Raw genomic sequence first — 285 nt, 5'->3', positions numbered from 1 at the left:
TGTGGATGCTAAAAAATGACAGGAGACAAAATACCTGCTACTCATAAAAACATAAAATTTTTAACCTGGAGGAAAAAAAATCGCCACGCTAATCTACCGTCATAAATATAAAACGAGCCGTTTTGTTGGTCGCTTGTAAAAAAATTATCGAAAAAATTTTAGAAAAAGACTATCAACCGAGAGGAGATACCCAAGCTTTGTTTAAAAATATTATAAAATATTTAAGCGTTATATTATCTAGGCGAAAACTTATTGCCGTAAAGCGATTAGCCTTTTCAATGGTCA

This window comes from Apis dorsata, unplaced genomic scaffold (genome assembly GCF_000469605.1).
Source record: "Apis dorsata unplaced genomic scaffold, Apis dorsata 1.3 scaffold_88, whole genome shotgun sequence".
NCBI lineage: Eukaryota > Metazoa > Arthropoda > Insecta > Hymenoptera > Apidae > Apis > Apis dorsata.
This window is presented reverse-complemented; position numbering follows the sequence as displayed.